The sequence below is a fragment of the Plectropomus leopardus genome, chromosome 2 (assembly GCF_026936395.1).
Source record: "Plectropomus leopardus strain MGB_pleo_1.0 chromosome 2, ASM2693639v1, whole genome shotgun sequence".
NCBI lineage: Eukaryota > Metazoa > Chordata > Actinopteri > Perciformes > Serranidae > Plectropomus > Plectropomus leopardus.
In genome coordinates, this window is record NC_142177.1 from 24,557,061 (window position 1) to 24,579,357 (window position 22,297).

Below are 22,297 nucleotides of genomic sequence, written 5' to 3' on the forward strand. Positions count from 1 at the left end.
CCACAAAACATCAGTGAGCACTGTGTGAGGCTTCAGGAGGCAGAAGGCTCCTGTAAAAGCCCCATCGACTCGTGAAATATCTGCATTTATGTTCTTTTCTTTTGACTAAAATAAACATGCATGCAAACATGCTCCCATAATCCATCTCTAATCTGAGATAGATTATTGAATCTAATCTAATTATATCTCTATAAGAGGTAACTGTAGCTGCTAATGTGGGAAGATTAGGCTGCTGGTCTTCATGCAGTGGCCCTGCACTGAAGAGCGTCAACACTGGACTCAATGGAAGAGCCAAACACTTATTTATTCCACAGTGACAGTGAGAAGTGCTGAGCACACAAACTCACAACCTCCTTAAACAGTATTTGCACAGACACACTCATATACACAGAGTGTATTTGTAAGCCACAAAGGGTCTTTAGTAGATCTGCATAAACATGAGCGAGAGAGGCTGTGATTTATTTGTAATGTTTTTAAGTTAAAATTGTGGATTATGTACCAAATTATTTTTTTTTCATTGCTTGCACTCGACAAGAGGCAAAAAAAAAGTATAGTCAGAAGTTATAATTGTCTCATGTCAGATAGAAAACAAGCGTGCAAGCCCCTAATTTTGTTTGATTACAGGAAAACAGAAAAAATGATCATGCATGGATTCAGTTTCTTTTTGCAGAGAAGCACTCAGGCTCTTCTCAAGGTTGAGACGGGGGAGAGTTTTCGAGGGAGGAAAGTGCACTTGTCCTTTGGCCACGTGTGAAAAGCTCTGCAGGGGAGCTTCCTCACCCTCCCCAGTCTTTATCAAGTGTGTTAAGGCCAAAAGGCTCCTTAATGGGGATACTCTTAAACAAATAGACCATACAGGAAGCAACTGTCCCCCTTGTCCAGTTACAGGAGAGGACTGGTGGGGTTTATCAGGCACTGATAAGTCTCTATCAGGCTGAATACAATTGCATTTAGTGGGATGAATTCCCTCCCACTTCAGGTCAGCATAAATAGGGTCCCTGTTGCTCCTAAAAAATAAAATCAAGAAAATTAAGGTAAAAAAAATGGTCTTAAAATGTTCAAAGAATTTGCTATAGGTATTGCTTTTGCAGATGGTGCGTTTAAGGCTGATGGGAAAGTTGTCCTGCACAGTAGCTTGCCGTAAAACTTTCAATAGTGTCTTATTGGTTTGATTAAGTTAGTATGAGACAATAGCTGCATTTCCAGCCACCTGTTTTTATGCATATTTTTAACTGCAACAAAAAAAGTGGAAACACACAAAATTTGATAAAATCTCAAGACTGAAGATATCAGAAAAAATGGTTTCACATATGGGGGAGATGGAAAACTTGGTGTATTGATCAAAGTAAATAGTGCTTAAGTGCAATGAAAACAGATTGAGTGAATGATGACATACAGTCTTTTCATAGCCCGCTGCAAGCTCTCTGTTGTCTCTGGAGGCTTTTAAAAGGCTTACACACTCAGCACCGTTATCAGAACTCGTCCAAAAGCACATTGTTATTAAAGTGGCTATTAATTGTTTTCCTGCAGTGTGTAATGGCACCTTATTGGAGATCTAGTGCCACCTACTGCTTATCTCAACGATCCAACCCTAAATATTAGCATAACGGTAGAGGACGAAAATTTAGCTATTTTTCTGAAAATGTAAAAACAAAATCACAACATTTGGATGGAGCTTTACGTTACCTTTATGTTACATGGATGTTGGCGCCTGGCTGGGTGCCACCTTTTATTATCATCAAGCTAGAGTTAAACCAAGATGGATAGCTGCTGCGTTAATGACAAATGTTCTGAGGAAGATAAGTTTGGAAGATAGCTGGTACTGGTAGGAGATGAAGCAAGGTGTAATTTAAGCTGAAGGACTTTTGTGCCTTTGTTTTTCAACTTTTTGGCTTGAGACAGGCTGTTTTGAGGTCTTTTATTACCAAGCTCATTAGTATGCTTGATCTGCTCTATGATAGGAGACGCAAAGACGTAGGTTTTATTTCAACATTGGAGGGGAGACATGAAAGAGGGGGTTTTAGAACCACCCACTGGAAATTTTGAGTGTCAAATGCTTTCTTTGCTTCGTGAATTGTTATGAACCATTTTATGGTGTAAATATCTTTAACTTTGTCAAAATAAAATATGTTTGTTTGAATGGAAAAGTTTGAAATGATAGTATTCTCGGCACTGCACAAAAGAAAGGAAAACTTTTATTTTGTCATCCAAAGTAGGACTCAATAGTCTTTTTTTCCATCAGAGAAAATGTTACAAAACTTTTTAGGAGGTTCTTATATTATATTTGAGGTCTTTAAAAAGCATTAAATTCTCCCTAAAAAGTGGTGCAACAATCCTTATCAAAAAAAGTAGGCAGAGGAATTTACGGTGGATTCTATGGTTAATCTGTACACTTATGCGGAGATAATTTAAGCAATTACATTTGTTCATTAAGAGATGCATGATCTGCAATATGAAAGTCTCAACATGCACTCTTCGTAGTTTTCTCTGGCATAAATGATGCCGAAAACATTACATTTCTGTGTACTGGCCACCAGTTCTGTGACACACTGGTACCCAGAGGCAGCCAGCAACAAGTGGTGTGTTTTTGTCCAGATTCCATTTTGGTCCTCTCAGCAAGAAACATGTGTCACGTGATTCCTGCAATCCCCCCACCAACACCACCACTACCACCACCAATCCTCCTCCTCCCACCTTCCTGAGAGGGAGGTGAGGGGAGAGCAGGGGGAGAGGAGAGAGGGGGGAGAAAGACCACCCTCACTGGGATCACAGCCCCTCAATCAGACCCTTTCACACCCTGTGAACCTGAAACAATCAGGGTTTAATAGCAGCTGTCTGTCTGTGCCGGCCCTGGCTAAAACCATGTAGGCTCACAGCGCGGAGCCGATCGGCTTCGGCCCGCTCAGAGAACAGAGTAGACAGGCCTGGGGATGCTCCAAAGGACACATAAGCAAAGACACACAATCAAACACTCCTTTTCTGTCTTTTTCCCCCCGCTACTCTTTTCTCTCCTCATCTTCTAGTTTTCCTCCCACACTTCAAGGCTCATGAAGGGACGGCCCTCTCCCTCGGATTGCCGGTGTCAGGGTCTGGTATTTGAAGGTTATTTTGGTTCATCGGATTGTTGTTTTCAAACTGCTGCGAGGCTTTGTTCACGCTGTGTGTCGTCTTTCACGGACGTTGATCATTGAGATCAGAGTGATTTTGTGGGTTGTTGTTTTGGTTATCACTGAGCCAGACTTCTTACCATAGGGGCCATCTGAATATCACAACAAGACACCATGATTATTAAAAATGCCAGTTATCTGCATTTACTGAAAATTGTTGCATAAGGTCAGATTGCACTAATTGTATAACTGAAAAATCCCTTTTCCTAGAAATATAACGTTAAATGAGAATAAATGACACCAGAGGGCAAAGGCATCAGACACTTTAGACAGCTCGACTCACATTAGCCAAAGGGCACACACATAATAGGACGGGGAAATGTTGCAGTCATGGGAAATATTCTAAAAATCATTGTTCATGGTCGCTTAGAGCTTTCCCACCCATTAGTAAGCGTATCAGACAAATTGATCTACAGAGACGATCGGTTCAAAGCAGGAGAAAAACGAGAGGTCGGCTGTGTTGGACGTAATTATTTCAGTGGATGGATGATGGGAAGTGTTGACTGTACTTTTCCTGCTAATGTTGGCTATTCTGGAAAATAGGAATCCTGTAACCTTTCCCTTTTTTTCTGGCATTTTTTAGAATAACAATAGTCGGAAAACGTGTTAACAGATGAATCAATGATGGAAGTAAAAGATCATGTGCTTCATTTAATCTCATTGTGACAAGTGGCTCATCAGCTGAGACTTGGCAATAATCAGGACAGAAAAAAATAAAATGACTGCACTGCCAGAAGGAATATTATTACTGGATGAGTCTGCAAACTCCTGGATGATGTTCAATGACAACTACAGCAGGGTTAAGGTTAGCAAAAGATGGTGGTTATGGCAAATAAACTGTGGTTAAGGGTTGGTTGGGGTTAAGCAGCTAAAAAACTTGGTTATGGTTAGGAAAAGATGCTGGTTATGATTTCATAAAAAAAGCACACAGCAATGTTTGTAACATGAACTCTGGTTTTCTGTATGGTCAGATGGTCTACATTCCCACCCATCACCCTGACCTCAACCCTGTCTCCCAAGAAATTAGGAGTATATTTGAACATGTACTCAACATATCTGCAGGTTGTTCAGCGTCAATGATTTCTTGTTGCCTAAAATAGGAAGGACACTCTCGTAGTACTCATAGCAACTAAAGTATGACTAAACTTTTTTAGGTTTTGTTATGTTTAGTCCAGCCCACTTTCACAGAAGAAGCACCAATAAGGTAGGTGGGAGGGAGGGTTGGTGAATGGGTCAAACAAACACAGGACTTTCACTCAGGAGACTAGTGTTCACATTTCAAAGTTATTTTCATAAGTTACTTATTTAAATTGCAACGTAGCCTAGTATGTTAGTGTAGCATGCTACGCTAGTGACGTATGCGATGTGTCGCATTTGACATATGTCACGTGACATTTTGTTTGTGACGAAAGCACTTGATAAATGCAAAACTGTGATGTATTCCTTAAATCTTATCAGGGAGTTTTGGAGCAGAACAGTGACCACATCATGGCGCTAAGGATGCTACACGTTCTGCGAGCATCAGAACAGCAATAAATGTTGTTTTTGGGTTTGTCATTGACATTCTGTCATTTAGGTATGACATTGTTAGTTTAGGCACTCACAGCTCTTGGTTAGGAATAGAATGAGGTCTTGATTTCATACTGAAAACGTGATTTAATGCATGAGACCACATATTTCCTTAATTGATACCTTAATTAAAACCATGATCTTTCCCCAACCTGAACTAGCATACTTGCAAACTCTGGTCTCTGACCTGAAAGCCTTCCTACAAATATCATGCTTTAAAGAATTTTAGCATTTTTTTAAAATGGACAAGCATTGACAGTGTAGGAACATAATCAATGCAGCAAATGTGTGTTCCCTAAAAATGTTTATGGTAAATTAGTGGTGGGAGACGGGGTTGCTGTTCTCCACAACCTTAACTTTCCTCCTCAGTACATAAAAGGCCGTCCTCCTGTGTTGCCACTGAATGTTGCCATTGAATGTAAAGTATTTCCAAAGTAGATGTCAACCACTAAATGAATTGCAGAAAGAAAGAAAGAAAATTGTCTGGTTTCTTTGATTTCCTATGATAGTAAACTGAATATCTTTGGGTTGTGGACAAAACAAGACATCTGAGGACATGATGTTAGGGTTTGGAAAAAACTGATACAATTTTTTTTTTTTTTTTTTTTTTACAAATTTCTGACATTTGATAGACCCAACAACTAACTGAACAATCAAGAAAAAAACCAACAATGAAAATTATGGTTAGTAGCAATTCCTCTACATACCAGGCTGCAAATTACAGTTGAGAGCACAACAAGTAATAAAACAATGAAGCGCCAACCTGACAAGTCCCTGCTGCTGTCCTGATCCTAAAAAAAATAATCTCGTACCAACTGATCAATTATCCTGTTACCGAATGTGGGAATACTTCTATTTAACTCACTGCTCAAACACCTTAACACTACAAATGAAAGGTCCAGTCACATATGTTGCAGCAGGCAGCACCAGGAAAGATGCCTGTTTGTTTTTTGCAGTAAATGCAGTGTTTGTTTTTGCGCATGCCTGAGGTAATATATGTGTGTGTAATATAGATTTAATCATCTCTGCAGACAGTAAAAGGCGGAGTCATTCCCTTTAACAGCGTCCCTCCTTCGTCTTTGAATGAGGGTGGTGGTTTTTGATACATTTTTGTGTGTGTGTGTGTGTGTGTGTGTGTGTGTGTGTGTGTGTGTAAGAGCATTTAGGCACGCTGACTGTTAACTATCATCTCATGTGGTTGATATTAGAAATCAAACTGGTGCAAATAGGAACCAGGTGAGATTGGGAATTGTTTTCAGATGCACCAACAGCCCACGCTGATACTTAGTCATTTCTCATTGTAACTTTTGCTTGGTTTTTAACAATGGGTGCGTGGTTGGGCTTTCTTTGAGAGAAGGATGGAGGATGACAAAGGTCAAACTTTGCTGCATCTATGAAAGTGGCAGAGAAAAAAATGATTTTTTTGTTTTAGTTGTTTGATAAAAGTGAATCAGACTGCTGCAGGCTTAAGGAGTGCATAGAGTATTTATATTTTAGTATGATTTTGTACCTGTATGTGTGAGTATCTTTGGTCATGTGTGTGTTTCAATGTGTGTGTTCTTAGCTGCTAATGACTCACGGCGCGCTGTCCTGTCGGCAGGCAGAAAGAAAAAGAGGGGGCGGTGTTTGTTATTTCACCATGTTGCCATAGCCACACTGCATTCGGGTCTGCCATCATCAGTGTAATTACTACGCAAGTGTCTGACGGTCACCCTGCTCGCTGCTTGCATCTCTCTGACGTCCACCAATAAAAGTGGTGTTTCCCTTATGCTGCCAGATAGTCGAGGAGGGTCATCCTAAGAGTTACAGTGTGATGTGATGATTTTTCAAAGCCTTTCAAGTTAAACACAAAAAAGAACAAAAAACATCTGGGTGAAACACTCCTCCAGATTTCGTTTTCTTTCTTCCCTCTCAAAAAACCTGCCATCCCTCATTTAAACTTTAAGTATAAAAGTTAGATTACTCCTCTTTAACAGTTTGTATATAAGCCACTAAATTTTCCAGCGCTGTTTTCATGTGATAAGCTATTACATTTTACTGCTGGAATAACTATTTCCGACTTCCCCGAGGGGGAAAGTTGTGTAAGAGTGTAGAGGCATATCCATGTTGCGTGTGTTTGTGATGAGCTTTCTGGGCAACAACTCTGTTATCTGAGATTAGATAACATCAGAAGATCCTCGGCTTGCTAGATGTTCTCGGGCAACTCGCACTTCCACATACCACACACTGCCCTTAATGTACACAGAAAGTATCTAAGCATGCATTTATAAAGCATTGCAGATACTTGTGATCACTCACGTTGTGGTATGCAGCATGTTTCAGGTTTAGATTTTAGATATGAACAACGATGAACAAGAGGGTATAAAAATATTTTATTTGATGCTTTATTATTTGACACAGCACCAGTCGGTACCTGCAAGTGCTTTCCAGGGCTGGTTATTGTAATTTTATGACTTTGTGCTATGGTGATATTCTGGGTTTCAGTCCTACAAAGCAGTGCATGTTCAATAACTCAGTTTTGGAAATAAACAGGTTTTAACCTTTTGTTTCACTTAAAGGTCCTGTGTTTAGGTTTAGTAGCAACTGTTGGCAAAAATTGTATTTAAATTTATGGAACTACATTTTCTGTAGTTTATTATCATGTGAAAATAAAAACTGTTGTGTTTCCATTACCTTAGAATTAGCCATGTATATGTACAGTACATAGGGAGCTGGTTGTCTTTCACAGAGTCATCTCAAGTAGCCCAGAACAGACAAATCAAACACATACTCTTGACAGGGCCATTCACATTTTCACGTCAGCCACAGTAGTTCTCCAACAAGCTCGGCACACCGATGAAGGTTCAGTTCTGCAACCTCACTGCTACATGCCATTAAATCCTTTTAATAAAATATAGCAAAGTGTTCAACCCCTTCAACTTACTCAAAGCGTTTAAAACATGGAACTTTTCCTGAACAAAAGATAGTCTAATATGGTTTTTTATTAGATCAGGAAATATTAAAGAAAAAGTAGACAAGCATTCAATTCCAACTTTGGATATTTGACCATCTTTGACACTTGATGCCAAGGACACATTTCATTTTGATACCCAGCCTTCAGGCCAAGACAAACCAAACAACATCAAAGAATAAATGGCAATGATGGCCAACTTGCATCACCTAAAGTCACCGGTGTCTCAGCCAAAAAGTTGCACTTGAGCACACAGCAAAGCCTAAACCCAGTGACCAACTATCACATGTATTCTGTGAGAAGAAACAATTCTCCTTCGCAGCAAGTAGTCTGTATTCATTATTCAAACAGGAAACTGGAAGACCAACAGGATGGATTCGAGGTGCTAGTTAGCCAGTTAGCACAACAACAACACAACCCGATGTTGAAAGAACAAGTTCTGTTTACTGTGAGTTACTGGAAAAAAAACAACAAAATAACACAAACATTTACAAACCTTACTATCAAAGAGCCCAATAACTGGAAGAAATATTTTGTTTTGATCACATGCCCTCTTGACTTAAGTCATTTGTTTGCTTTCCTCACTTCTGCTTCTCTTCTCGTGCGCTAAACTGTACCGCTGATCAGAGTGATTTCTCTCATCACCAGGCTCTGCCTGTTTATCAACATCCTGAATGGCCGAAAAACAGCCGACAAGGACTCAGTTGTGCCAACAGTGCAGGACATACTGCAAAATCTACAGCCCAACATTGACCGACAGCCAGCCATTTACTTGGTGTGTCAGGGCCTTTAGAGTGTAGCGTTTATGTGTGTTTTGACCTCAATCTAGGATGACTAGGTGGTGGGTTAAGATTAAATTAGATCGAATTGTAATTATTTTGAGGGAAATTGCTGAGAAAATAAGGAAAAAACTTTCCACTACATCACACATAAATACTTAACCAGCTAACTGAACACACTGCTCAGCTAAAGATGAGCAATAACAAAGAATAATTTTTACAAAAAGCGGGATAAGACAAAGAACAAACTGTTGCTGACTGCTGGCACAGTGCAGGAACTGGCAACACAGGGTTAATGACCGTTAGGTGATCATGTCAAGATCATACGAGGATAAATCGAACAATCGCAATATTTCAAAGATGAAAAGTGCGAGAGCGCATTCTGAGCCATGTAAACTTTACATAAGCTTTAGTTAAGTCATTTCAGAAAGTATGTAAATGGATTTCAGATGCATCTACCCTCAACAGCTTCCACTTGTATATACTTTCAAGTAAAACTGAAGGACATCTCAATGTGTTCCAGGTTTATAGAGTTACAAGTTTTAAACAATGGATTACCCCAACCACATTCACTTCGTACTGCGTGTTCATGAGAAAAGAACAGTGTGGTCAGCCTCCTAAAACCACAAAAAATGAAGCTTCGTTTTCTTTGTGTTTCTCCCTTTTTTTGTTACTTCTCATCCAAATGTTTCCAGTTCTGTGTAAATCTCTGTCCTCGTTCTCATTCACCCCCCCACCTTCCTCCTCCTCCTCCTCCTCCACTCGGCCTCTTGCGTCTTTTTCTATTCCTGTTTCTCTGCTCTGTAAGTAAGTGACAGTTGTGAGAAGCTACAGCGGCTTGCTGATGCCACGTTAACCAGATCAGATGCCATAACAGGAAGTCCGTCCACATGCATGGACGTAGCACAGTGACACACGCACATGACTTACAACCGCTACAAGCCAAATGCAGGCTGAGGCCGTCACCGATACACTGACATGAATCTGCTGTGGGTCAAAGGTAACTGCACCCTCAGTCAAACAGCCTCACATTTACAATGACAGATCTGACATGGCATTCAGTCTGCGGAGCGCTTTGATCAGACTACGGGTTACGTGTGGAAAGTCGTAGACTCTCGCTGATGACTCAGAGAAAACTGCACCTTCACTTTAATTCACAAGTAGCATCTGCTGACTGTTTTTGTAGCAGAAACGATAAAAAAATCCTCCGTCAAAGAGAAGCGAATAAACCGAACTCATTGAGGCAGAAGAGCTCTGCAGCATGTGATTAACTAAAGCGATGTGGTGTGCTTGTTTTGTTGTTTTTGTGAAAGCCTAAACGGAATGTTTTCTTCTGTAGCATCAAATATTGTTTACAGTTATGTCCCCTGTGGTCCAGTGCCATAAAATGGAAACTAGCAGTCTAACTTCATGTTGAAGCTGTTACTGAGAAAACAATTCCCTCCAGGAAACAATAAACTATAGGAAGGTTGTGAGATGTAATTAACTTTGTTTCAACAAAGCTTCGGTGTCGTCTCCTTTACAGTAGAGGAGACGATCGTACGGTAACACAGAAAAATACAGTTCCTGTGCATTTGCTGCATATGCGCAAACTTAATTAAGCCTTAAGGAAAATAATATTATTGGCACACATTGAGAAAGAGCTTTCCATTTTCATTAACAGTGGAATTTGTTGGAAAGGAAAGAAGGGCAAAAGAGAGTAAAGGGTGAACGAGAGAAACATTTCATAGTGAGTGTGGAGGAGGGAGAGAGAGAGAGGGAGAGACGCAGATTGTTTTAAATCCGCAGCGAGTCAGGCTCTCAAATTTATGCCCATGGGCTGCTTCTTGGGTGGGCTGCAGGGAGGGCGGTGCGCTAGCTGGAGCAGGGGAAAGTTGCCGACTCCAGACTGTTCGCCTTGCTCTGAAGCTTGGCTTTTCCTGCTGGAACACATTTACAACTCAACCGTCCTGACTGGCTGACTGACTGCCTGGCCCTGCCCTGCCTGACTTCACTACACTGACTGACTTTTTCTGCCGCTTATTGAGCAAACACGTTTTTCAATGTTTTAGGTGGTTCATTTCATTTTAACTACGCCTTTCTTGCTTTTAGCATGAGAAAAGATGGCAAAAAGTTTTCACAAGCAAGAAATGATTTTCCAGTTTATGTTCTTAAAAAAAAAAAAAGAAACTTTTTATCAAATTCCCAGTGTAAACTGGTTTTCTTCAAGACGTTTTGTACTCCAAAAATCAATTCTAACTCTTGGATCAGATAAGACATAATTCTGTCTCCTTTGTATTTCATGCCAGCAATGAGTGTTTGTTTTGCCCAGCATGAGAAAGATCCGGACCCACATGCAGCCTTCAAATAGATTCCCTGATGTTTAGGATGGAGGAAAGTAGCTCACTCAACAGCCAGCTATCAGACAGCGAGTTGTTCACAGTGGAGATTCGGGGCTTGGATATGAGCTGCTCGTAGGGGTGTCACCTTAACATTACATGTATGGCCCGAAATCCAAAAAAGTCGGGTTGCTGTGTGAAAGGTATCGTAAATGAAAACAGAATGCAATGATTTACTAATCTTTTTTTGACACATAGTGAAAATAACAGGGTTCCCACACATTTTCATGGACAAAATTAAAAACTTTACCATGACTTTTCAAGAACCCATAATTTAAAAAAAATCTAGCCCAACTTGACAGGCGTTTCAGATTCAAACTCTGTTCAAACATAATTTAAGCTAGCTGAAGAGAGAGAGGGAACAGAGGGAACAGAGGTTATCCATGGAAAATTACTGTAACAATTTAACTACACACAACCAAATTCCAAAACTTTTCTGAAATTTCTAATGATTTTTACTAATTATGTGACTTTTCCAGGCCTGGGAAACATGATTGTGAAATTCCATGACTTTGAAATTTTCCCTGACTGTGGGAACCTAGAAATTAGTATTTAATGTATCAACTAATCACATTTTCAGTGCAGCTATTCACATGAGTTTTAGACCAGATATTGGTATTAACTTAATAAAACTACACTTCAAAGAAATTGTAGCATCTCTATTCATAAAAATGATGTGCAATAAAGTGTAATGACACTGGAAAAAAGGATTAAATACACTAATTGAAATTATTTTTGTTAAACAGATTTGTTAATATTTTCAGAAATTAATTTAATACTCGGGGAGCCAACTGCCAGCTTCAAAACGCTTCCTGTGCTCAAGTGGGATTTTGACTTATTCTTTGAAACAGACAAACTTTAAGTGTTGAAGATTTTCAGGCCCTGCTTGTAAATATTGAGAAATAAATTTCACTGTCAAAACTTTAACAACTTGCATATCTGTGAAAGCACAATGAATGCTGAAAGGCACATAGAGGTTTTGGAGCAACATACGCTGCCATCCAGACGTCTATTTCAGGGAGGTCCCCGCTTATTCCAGCAAGATAATGCCAAGCTACATTCTGCATGTTACAGCAGCGTAATAGTATGGGTACTAGACTGTCCTGCCTGCAGTCAAGACCTGTCTCCCCATGAAAATTTGTGGCACACTATAAAGCGTACAATATGTAAATGGGGCCCCCAGACTGTTGAGCAATGTAAGTCGTATATCAAGCAAGAATGGGAAAGAATTTCACTTTCGAAACTTCAACAATTATGGTCTCCAGTTCCCAAATGCTTATTAAGTGTTGTTAAAAGAAAAGATGATGTCACACAGTGGTTAACACGCTCCTGTCCAAACTGTTTTGGAACATGAGGCAGGCGTCAAATTCACAATGAGTGTATATTTATATATTTATCAGCTTGAACATTAAATGTCTTGCCCTTTTTACTGTATTCTATTGAATATATGTAAAAAAGGGTTTGCAGATCATTGCATTGTTTTTATTGACATTTTGCACAGTGTCTCAACTATTTAGGAATCAGGATTGTAATGAAAAGTCAAATGTAGAGAGAATCTAAAAATGTTATTTTAACTTGAAATTTAACAGACTGACTAATGTTTAAACAACTTGTTGCCTTAAATAATATAAACCAGTTTAAGTTCTTCCTCACGTTGTGTTGTACTTAAACAGTGAAAGGCCTGTTTAGTGCTGAGTTTCACAAACTTTTGAAAACAGGGAGGTTCTCTCTGCTTCAGTAACAGACTGAATACACAGCAAGGGGGATGACATCAGCAGCATGTAAATCAGCCCAGCAGCCCGGGCAATAATCTAAACTTCAAATTTAGAGGCTGGTTGGTCGGTTCACCACGATAATTTACTGACTTGCACACACATACACGTCCATGCATGCATACAACAATAGCCGCTAGAGGGAAGTAAACAAGAAGTTGATGTAGTTTGAACTGGGGTCGTTTATCGTGTGATTTTTGTCAAGGCTTTAAACACAAATTTAAAAACAAAGTCACAGTATCCTTTAAGTTCAAACTCTACTCTAGAGGAGAAGAGAAAAGCATGTGAGTGTATTTCTTCATCCCAGCAGTCTCGGTTCATTCCAGCCTGTACGTCTGGCTGCTTTGTGAGCTAATTTGCTCTGAAGGTATTACGGTTATTGGAAGGCTTGTAAACCATTAAGTCTTTATTTACAAGAGAAAGAAAAGAGGGTCTGGGTAACTGCATGGGGGCGAGCTAGGTCTTGGTACGGGCGCTGACCCCACTGTAAGTGATCAGGACAAGTTTCTTTCTCGGCCCGTGGGACATCTGGTCCTATTTGCAGCACACTGCAGACCACTCCTCAATTACATAATTGTGCCCATTAATTACATGAGGAGGGCCTTCATTTCCTGGTAGCCAATAACTAACAAAAAAAGAGCCAGTAAAGAAGGACTCTAAGACACACATGATTATAGTGTGTGTGGTGAAACATGAAACATGGCCTCCCATGTGTGAGAGCAACCCAAGGTTAAAAAAGCCACACAGTATATTGTATTTACAGCGTTATGCTGTGTGAACATCCATAGAGCACACGCAGATTTTAATTGTTATTGTCGAATTTCAGAGTAAAGCAGGAGTGAGGTGACGTGGCAACACAGCTGTTGGTTTAACACATGTTCTTGATGTTAAAATCTTCAGACAGCTTGTTGTTTCTTTAGCATCAGTGGCCACTGTTGTTGGCCACACACAAAGCTCCCTGCGGGTCATTTCTCCTGGAGAACGCTCGGAGAAACACCTACATGTTGTGACTGGGTGAATGCAGGTGTGGGGGCTATGGTGGGTTTCACACCGTTACTGTGCTGCAAAGAAGAGCTTCTGTTTTAGTTGGATAGTTAAAATCACCCTATGACACTGGATAGTGACCTAATTGGTTTCCAAATGGCCAAATATTGCAGAGTTAAGCTCAAATTAAGGGTAGAGTCACATCTTTTCAAGTTAATCTAAAAACAATACCCTTACACTCACTGAAAGAGTCATTAGTATGCATGTTGTTTTTCCTGTCCACATTGGTTGTGAAGATAGTTCCCCAAAGCTTCTTTAAAGCACTTGAAGTGATGGTATCAGATCCTCACATTTAAGAAGATACAAACGTCAAACGTTTGACATTTTTGCTAAAAGATCTTTTCTGTTCTGTCGATCAGCTAATTAACAATTTACTAATTGATCGATCCTAACTCCTGTCCCTTTTAAGTGCTGTCATTAGGTCAGGCAAGCATGACTTTGTATATATATATATATATATATATATATATATATATATATATATATATATATATATATATATATATATACATATAGTATGTATTCTATATACAGTTCAGTTATTCATTGCACCACACTCTCGAAGCAAAGAGCACACTCTGTGAAGAGACGGAGCAGCAGAATGCCATGTATTACAAGCCTAGCAGCCAGCTGAGTTTTAAGCAGCTGTAAAACAATGGACATTTAATTTCCTACAAGTTCTTCACAGTAAAAGTCCCTCGTTGTTTTGTTATTTAATAGGTTTTCATGCATAGGGAGATGGGAGCAAATAAATTGTCGTAATTTAGAAATGAGATCGCATGGACTTGTGAATTGAGATGTATGGAGTAGTCAAGCAGCCCTAGCACAAAGCTTGTTCAACTGTTGTTGGAGCGCAAGGCAAAAAGGGGCACGGCTGCGGAAGGGTCGATATTGCAGCTGTAAACAATATTTAAACTTTCCTTTGAGCTGAGGATGCAAAACGTCATTAGTTCTCTGGTTCCCATGCCGTGAACTGACCTGCTGCTGCACTCAGCATGAAACAAATGTTGGAATGACAATGTAGCTGTCACAGCTGTTGTTTTTTCAGGTCCAGACCCGTTGTTGTCCTCTCCTCCTCCTCCTCCTCCTCTTACTTTACTTCTCTCTCTTGATGCTCCTCTTGTCATCATCACTGCCCTTATGCCAGGGGGTACAGAGCGGGTAAGACAGCAGCTCACACAGTAACGCACCTGCTCAGCAGAAGTTTGAGAGGAGCGTGGGACAACGGAAGAGTAACTGGCGGGGGAGAGATACTGTCTTTCTTTGAGTGTTGGAGAGACAGAGAGAGGGCAGCGTACAGTGAAAAGAAGAGGCTGTGAGAGTGAGTCTCTCCGTCTTTGGACTGCGGGGAAGATCGAGGTACCATGCTGGGCATTTATGCCGAGGCTTATAGGACCAGACTCAGCTGAATGCACAGAGGGTCAACAGGGATCCATGCTCACTTTTCTTTTCACACAGAGTACGGTGCTGTGTGTTCGCACTGTGATAGAGTGGCGACCTGTGCAGGCTGGTTCTCTGCCTTTCGCCCAGTGCATGCTGGAAATGCTCCAGCTCCTCCTCCACACCCTCCACGGGATGAATGAATTGAGAAAGGCCTTCAGGATGTGTTGTTTAATTCTTTACACATCATGTCACATTTTTACACAAACTGGGATGAAAATATATTAGATCATTTTAAACTTCTAGAAATTAAAGCTGAAATAAGAGTAAATAAGTTGATGAGTTGAGTGCCAGAAAATTAAGTGGCAGCTATTTTTATTATCAATTAATTGTTTAAGTAATTGTTACTGATATCACTAATATTTTGCTGTCGAAATATATGAAAAACTGTTTTCAATTTCTCAAATATGAATATTTCCTATGATAGTTTTTGGATTATGGTTTGGGCAAAAAAAAAAAACGTTATTTAAAAAAAAAAAAGAAAAACAAAGCAAAACACATAACCATGGGCTCTAGGAACTTAAAATGGCCATTATTTTATATTTTCTTACATACTTAAGACCAAAGCATTAATGCATTCATCAAAAAGTATTAAGTCAGTTAACTGATGATGAAAATAGTTTACCAACGTTTACCAAACTTCCTGGTATTCTTGACCAATCCTCTGACGACAATATATTTATCAGTCTGAGCTTTTTTGGTTGTTTGATGTGTTTAAAGGAATACTTAACCCCCAAAATGACCATTTGTGTATCAGTTACTCAGTCCATGTTATGATGAATCCATTAAAAAAAAAAGTTTTCCTATGAATTGAAGTCGTAGGCAGCAGGGTTTAATGGCAGCAAAGCCGTAATAAAACATCTATTTAAAAAACTCTCATGCAACTTATGCAGTATAATACACATCTCATGTGTCCAGTCATAGGCCTTGCATCAGGATGCATGCATTTTCACCTAAAGTGTTTAAAACTGAAACTGTAAGGGAAACATATCCATGCTGTCTTCAAAGCCAGACTCTGTTGACAAAAACAGGAATTTGACCTCGCTGAACATGGGAGCTGCTGGACTACCGCTGCTTCAATCAGTTTATTTGTGGTTTTGAATGACTTTGGTGAATTTGAACTAACCCTTTAAAACACCAAAGTCACACAGTAACACAAACAAACCAACTGATCAAAGCAGTGGTAGACCAGCAGTTACAGTGTTCAGTGAGGTAAAATGACTGTTTCCCAGTGGAGTATGGCTTTGAAGAGAGCATAAGTTTCGCTTTCAGGTCAATTTTATTGCAAGGTTTTAGCTAAAATACATGTGTTTGGGACTGGATAAATGAGTCTTGGATTATACTGCTAGGGTTGTGTGAGAGTGTGGCAATGAATGTTTTGATATAGTTTTTCTGTTGTAGCAATACTCAAACTAAGTTGTATTCTCATTGTGCTGTAGTTTGTATAAACCCGGCACCACTTTCAATGTAACGTCCTTTAAAATGCGACAGTCATGAAGAATATCTTAACTCTACGAAAACAGGAAACCATACAGACTCACTATAGTTTCTCTGAATGTGATGACTCAACAGCAGGTTGTAACTTTCTTGGACTTTCCCGACTGCTGATTGTTTCCCCAGCAGTTAAACCCCCTCTGTCCATCGCACCGTTCCCGTTATTTCTATTCTGGACAGGACAGGCAGTTGTTCTGCTGTGGCACATTTATTGGCCCTTATTAGCTAGCACCTGTAGAGCATTACAAGCCCTGCTTTGCTGACAGGCTGACAGATACATACTGTCTTTTGAGTTCTCAGTGTGGTGAGAGGAACACTTCATTTGGGATATGAACGGAAATTTGTTATGCTGTAGAGAACAATCACTGCATGTTCAAAGTTTCAAACACTGAAACCCACAGGATCCCATTCAAAGGGGTTATTTATCGACTCTTGTCTTCTCGTGCAGCTGTGGAGCAGAAATGTGGTGAGCACTTGTGCGTGTCAATGTGTCTGTGTGAATGTTAAGTGTTGTGTGCATGTGCTTGGGCATGCAGTGGGTGAAGGGTCCCAGATGTGGATGTTGTGCAAGGAGGAAGTTATTGGTTATTATCTGAACTTCTGGAGCCAAGCTTGTGTCCAGTACTGTGATGTGATTGGTACAGAAAAAAAAAAACCTTGACATATGCAAAATTTAAAGCATCACAGCCACACAATGGCCACAAGTCACTATTCTGATTTATTGGTACACTTTAACAGTGGCACAAGCGGAGAGGAATCGTTGAACTATGTCTGTTACAAAGCAAGGTTACAAATAGACGGACAGATCAATATAGACCGATAGACAGATATATAGATAGAAATCACAGACAGGTGACAGTCTGTCCAAAAGCTAATCTTGCAAACTACAGGACCAAACAGCCTATTTTTGTGCACATTTATAATTATATGTTCAAGGAGTTCTTGTGGTCAAATTAATGAAAAACCCATTTTGCTGACCGTTTTATACAGTCATCGACTGCTGATTCCTAAATTCTCTTAACCAGCCATTAGGTGCCGCAAGTGATCAACATAATCAAATGGCAAAAGCAAAAAGCAAATGACCAGGCTAAAAAAAATTGAGCCTGTTCTCATTTCCAGGGCATCAGCCTTATCAGTGGCTGTTGGCATCAGATTCAGACACACAAGGCACTCTTTAGTGTCTGTATGAGACGTATTAGTTTTTCAACTAACTCCAGTATAAACCCATCTTTGGCAACGATGTAGTATAAAAAGTGGGGAAGTCTGCAGATTTCAGGAGGTCAGAATGGGTCAAAAAACACAGGACTTTCACCCAGGAGGTCGCTATTCATGTCCCATGTGAAACCAGAAGTCAACATTGTGTACAAGACTTCCCATGTCGTAAACACGACCTCACAAGTTCCATTTGAATGCAGCAGAAGTTACCATCATATGACATGTTTGTTAACTTAAAGTTAAGTAACAAATGTCCTTATTCCAAACTAATCCACGATCTTTTTCTAAACCTAATCAAGTAGTTTGGCTGCCAAAACTGATGGCATTTTTGTGTAGTAACCTGCACTTCCTGTGAACACAGAAGCTTAATTTTAAAAGACACTATGCGTGTAACAAGCAGAAATTGACATGGGCTCCCGACATCAATACAAGATTAATAAATTCCTGTTTTTTGTTTGTTATCCTGGCAGCTATAGATGCAGGGGCAGCTTTACAGGTGCCAGAGCCAGGCTAGCTGTTTACCCCCTATTTCCAGTTTTGAAGTGTTAACTTCATATTTACAGTGCAGACGTGAGAGATAGTCCAGTGGATGGTCTATACCTGATGTCATGAGCCATGGATCTCTTACCTTCTTATCAGATGCCTTTTTTTCTCCCATTGTTAAAGCAACTTTTTCTAGCAGTCAACTAACTTCAGTAGCACTAACAAAACATTGTTACAATTGATCTGATCAGGAAGTGATCAGATCCCTTCACATGTTGTTCCTGTTGGTGGTGAGTTACGTCCTTGTGGCTGCCCCCCTTCCTCCCTCCCTCGTCTTGTGTGTCCCAGCTCACACTCCAGCTTCCTGTGGGATAGAGCCGAGCCTCGGGGTAGAGGGATGTCTGTTTCCAACCAACCAGCTCTGTTACACATGCTCCAGCTTGTCAGGCTGAGTTTGCGTGGGGGTGATTGGGTGTCACAGTGAGTGTGTGCCTATACAGTTTGTCTGAGTGTGTCTGGCCGCCTCCTGCAAATGTGTGTGTATGTTTAGATGGTCAGAGATATGGGTGTTTTCTCTCTGTGGGTGGAGGTGACTGTCTAGGACATGATGAAGAACTCACATTAGCAGGAGTTCACTGTGGTCCAGGTTCATCTCAGGCTGCCTAAACACAACTTGAGTTTTATCTCAGGGACGAGACTCTGAAACATTTACTGTCTCTTGTTGCAATGGAAAATAAATAGTATGTATACATGATACTGCATACAATTAGCAGTGTTGTTTATTAGTGTACAATAGTATATTCACTTAATTGAGATAAGCACAAAAAAAAAATTGTGCATGCTCTCACAAGGCTCAGCGATGAGTTGGCAATTTGCCAAATTTAATTTAATTCTTTATGATGGGAGGTTAAGCCTGCAGAAATGTGGATTTTATGTGCTTATTGCACAGCTAAAGCTTTGCAGATTTCCTTAAAGACAATATTTTCTATGAGTGCAACCAACAATTATTTTCAAGGGATGTAATCGACTAATGTGGTCGACTGAAATCCTACCTGCTCTTTGACTCCGATAAACTGATCAGCCACAGTGCATTCTTCCTGGTAGCGTTTTGTGTCCACCAAAACGTTGTTGTTTATTTCCTGTCACAGGGCTTGACATTAAAACGTACCCAGAGCAAGATAGCTGTGCTTGGGCAAGTGGAATGCCTTGAGTGAAAAATAAATGTTATGGCCATTGTAATATTAGAATTTAAACTGTGCGCTGTGACGCTTTTCACCCTGAGCTGCACGTGTAAGCCTGTCTCACCATCCAGAACAGGACTGATCAGAAAAAATCTGACATACTGGACACTATGGAAGTATTACTAACATTAAATATCTCTGTAATGCTGCATGTGAGAAAGAGAGACTTACTATTTTAAGCCCAGAAGCTAACAATAGCCATCTTAATGTGCACCCCCAATAAGGGCTCTTGTCTGATTCCATCCCTCTCAGAAGCTTTGTAATCCAGCCTTGAACTACAATGTCTTTTTGGAGACTTAGTGAAATAAATCCAACACTGAATGTCCTCTGTGATTACTTATCCATTACCTGATTGAAACTGAAAGTTGAAACACTTTTAATTTTCGTTAAACAAATACAACAACTGATGTTTTCAGCTGGAAAAACAAACACTTGAGTGGACACTTATTAATGTGACACCAGCGATTGTCCAAGCTATGACAATCTGGACGGACAAGAGCATATCAACCAACCAACCAACCAACAAACAAACGAGCAGAATGCGACACAGCTATCATTTTCATTACCAATGAATCCACCAGTTCATTTCCTAAGTAATTGATTCATCATTTGATCTATAAAATGTCAGAAAACAGTGAAACACATATGTAATAATTTAATGAATCCCAAGTTGATGTCTTAAAATAGCTTGTTTTGTCCATCAACACTCCAAAACCCCCAAATTATTGATTTGTGATCACAAGACATTTTAAAAAAAGAAAATCTGCACAATGTAGATGCTGGAATTGTTAAATATTTGGTATCCTTGCTTTTAAAATGACACGAGAATTAATCAATCAAAATACACTGAGCAAAAATATAACACATTTTTTCTTTTGTTCCCATTTTTCATGTGTTAAAATAAAAGATCTAACAGCTCAGGTGGACAGTCCCTCAGTCAGCATGCCAGTGCCATGCATTTAGATTTTGTTGGTTCAGCTCTAATATTTACACATAAAATATTATTAAGTATTCAGTCATCATCTTTTACAGGAGTCATCCTAAAGGTAAATCTTTTTCATGAGAAGGCGTAAACATGGCGTTCTACTCAAAAACAAGTTGTCACATTAACAAATGTCCTCAATCACATTTTCTGTACTCCGTTTTTTAAACTCAGGAAACTAATTCTGTGGTTTTTTTCTTGAAAACGAACTCTTCAGTACTATAATTTCACACAGTCAGGGGTTTTGGCATGTTTATGTGGTTCCACATCATGCCTGATCGCTCGCAGTCATCATGTACGGAGACAGTCTGCGGTGTACAAACATCAACTGGATCTGTGTGTATTTCTGTGTAAGCAAAGCTGTGTGTCTTTAAGTTGAACCTTTACACACACACACACACACACAAACACAGTGGCTGGCTTTACCTCAGTGCTTCTTCCCTTGCTGGTTGGCCATCAGAGCAGCCTAGTGGTGTGTCTGAGGTGTGTGGCTTACCACCATGTCATTGCCTGGAGGGCTCTCGCTGTCTGTTGTCACCTATGCACACAGACACACACACACAGAAGTTGTATTTCTCTTCTCTGATTGACCCAGAATAAAGGAAACCATTAACCTGAACATGCAGTAAAACAGGCACACAGTTTCATAATCCAACCTGATAAACAGTTAAGACTTGCCTGGACAATATGAAATGTTACTAAAGCAGCTTTTTGTAAATTCCTTATAGAATTTCTGCTTTATGACAGCATCAGGATCACAATCATTAATAGGCAAGTTTAACATGAATGGCGTGTACTTGTTCAGGTCACTATATGAAACGTGTAGACTTAGGACAGACAATCTTTTGATTTAACTCCTAATTGCACACATGCTGTATGCAAAGCGTATTTGCTGGATATTCACAACTACAGCCATAGAAGTCGGTTGTGGAGTAGATGGATGGAGTGCTGGTCTGACTATTAAATATTAACATGGTTGTATGATTTGTTGGTTGTCGGCTGTTGGTTGTTGTTTATTTTTGCCAGGCACTGTGAGGGGAAAATAACCTTTTTATATACATGACATTAGAAAATTTGGTTTATTCTCTGTGTTCTTTGGTTTATTAGATTGAGTTTATTTTCATGATACAAAAGAGATGATAAGCGAGGGATACATTTTATGACAGCACTCTTTATTGGGCATCTACAACATGAATTTCTTTCAATGCCTGTTTTATTGTATTTAATTCAGATTTGTGCTGTGTTTGCTGTTGTGACTAATTCTGGATTTATTATTCAGACATGGATATATGTTAAATCAGCATCACGTCTACATAAATGCGTGCAGGTCTAAAAGGGGGATGGTAATTCTTTTGGCATTTTACATATAAATGTTTAATACTGCTTAAAAAATTCAGAGCTGTTACATAAGACTGCGAAAATATAAAGGGTTTTGTGAGATATGTAAAAACCAGAGTTACTGGCAATAAGAACGTGCACCGTGTGAACATGCACATGTATATGTATACATTCACACTCTCATCTTTCCCTAATGCAAACCTCTACTACACCCACAGGTCAACAAGGGAGTTGTTTAACCCCAGCCAAGTGGGGTTTGGAAGTTGAGGGGAAGTGAAATTAGCAAGTAGAAGATAATTCACTGGTCCATCCTCTCCTCTCCTCTCAGTAAACACGTTGAAGAGCAAACGTTTTTAACTTGGAGTGTAAGCGCCAGAGCTCTTCTGCTAACTGACCCGGGGCTCTGAAGAGCTGCACATAACAGGCGCCCACATTGGCTTTTGTG

The 22,297-nt window shown here is 39.8% G+C and overlaps 1 protein-coding gene and 1 long non-coding RNA gene across 2 annotated transcripts in view; one reads left to right on the forward strand and one right to left on the reverse strand.

Moving 5' to 3' along the window:
- The window catches only part of LOC148190218 (uncharacterized), a 73,654-nt gene that overhangs the window by 11,550 nt on the left and 39,807 nt on the right, over positions 1-22,297 (reverse strand). The window contains exon 3 of the long non-coding RNA XR_015779017.1: positions 20,941-21,052. This is a non-coding gene — a long non-coding RNA (uncharacterized LOC148190218). The remainder of the gene's footprint in view (positions 1-20,940; positions 21,053-22,297) is intronic.
- gli1 (GLI family zinc finger 1) overlaps positions 1-22,297 on the forward strand; it is a 71,725-nt gene that overhangs the window by 968 nt on the left and 48,460 nt on the right. The window lies entirely within an intron of this gene.